We start from the raw sequence: 1,626 nt of genomic DNA on the forward strand, positions 1-1,626 counted from the left end.
AGAAGTATATGTTTATGTTTCCAAAGGAGTTCTCTCTTAAGTGCCATAAGTTTAATGGAACATTGGTTGTCTTCGTGTGTTCACGTCTTCAAACATACTTAAAATTGCTTCATATCTTATCTTCAACAGGTCACTGTTAATGTAGGCATTTATTTTGTTCAATTGGAAAAATCCTTAAAGAGGTTGATGAACCTAAAGTTTTAAATACCTGCGCTGGAAATTAGAAATGTACATCCTTTTTTTTTTTTAAATTTTTATTTATTACTTCACTCTATTGTGTTGTATGATGCTGTTGTTGATACTCTTTCACCTAGAAAATTTGATGGAATAGAGGGAAGGATAGTGATTTAACAATTACTGTAGGTTCCAGGAAAATAAAACACTCATTTGAAAATTGTGTATTTCTCATAAAAGAGCTGACGGTTGTCTTAATCGCAGCATAGTCTAAGATTTATATTGTTAGCAATTAAAAAGGCTATTTAGCTGTGCTATGTTTTGAGGTAATAATATTGACTTTGGTACATCTTTAATGCCTGCAGATAATTTCCCCAAAACTTTGCAAATAAACACTTGAGAATGGTATACTCTGGTTTCTCTTCAGATCACATAAATTTTTCTCCTTTTACTAAAGATTTCCATGGAGAGAATGGTGAATAATGTTTTAGTGCCAGACAAAACAGTATTCAATTTAATACTCTTTTGTGATTTGTCTGTTACTGGTGAAGCAAACAAGAAAACAAAACAACTTAGTTCTTTATTGAAGATAATGGGGGAGGTCAAAGGTAGCATCATAATGAAGTTCAGACTCATTCAAGGAATTTTTAAACAGTTACTGTTGTGTATAAGAAGTTATTAGAAGAGATTAGAGATTTAAATATATATTTAAAGTATTGTTTAAAAACTTTTAGAATGAGAATAAAACTGAAATGAAATGTTTTATTATTCAGTTGTCTTTAGTCCTCAAAGTTTTTTTAATGTAAAACTAAGTATAATGTTAATTATTTTTGTGAGTGAATAGTTTAGCTTTTTGCAGAAAAAGGAAAAGCTTTCTTTGTTGTTTACCTTTTCTTAGCGAATTATAATCACTTATTCTCCCTATTAAGCATCTGATACTGGAAGTGAAGTACATTGTAATAGAAGTACCATCTATTATTAATATATTAAAATGCTCGTTTATATTCAAAGTAACGTAAATTATGTAATCTGACAACTCACTTGTTTGTAACTTTAATCCAGCCAGTACATTTATTCAGATTCTGGAACAGGGTAGGTTATATGTTAGTAAATTTAAATGGCCCACTTAGATACTGATTTGTTGAATATATTTTGGGTTGCTGTAGAAAACAGAACATATAGTTATTTATTTCAGAATGTAATCTAGAATTTTTCCAAGCAAAACCTACAATTGATGGACATATCCCCCAACTTTCTTTTCTTCATGAGTTCTCATGTTGTTTTATAAAATGTGAAATGGTCTGTATTTGGAAATTCCCGTCCAACCAAGAAATAAATTAATATGTGAAGGGGATACAGGACTCTCAACTTTGGCAGTAGCCAGCTTTTCAGTCTGTGAGAAGAAGGCAAAAATGAAGCATTTGTTTTTTTTTTTTTTTTTTAATCCTAGCA

General features: G+C 30.1%; 1 non-coding gene across 1 annotated transcript; it reads left to right on the plus strand.

Annotated features, from left to right (window-relative positions):
• The first annotated feature begins 581 nt into the window (after positions 1–581).
• LOC119470011 lies at positions 582–697 on the plus strand. Its single transcript, XR_005198882.1, has one exon. It is a non-coding gene; the product is annotated as a U5 spliceosomal RNA (small nuclear RNA).
• Positions 698–1,626: the final 929 nt, after the last annotated feature.

The sequence above is a fragment of the Cebus imitator genome, unplaced genomic scaffold, assembly GCF_001604975.1.
Source record: "Cebus imitator isolate Cc_AM_T3 unplaced genomic scaffold, Cebus_imitator-1.0 Scaffold2502, whole genome shotgun sequence".
Taxonomy (NCBI): Eukaryota; Metazoa; Chordata; class Mammalia; order Primates; family Cebidae; genus Cebus; species Cebus imitator.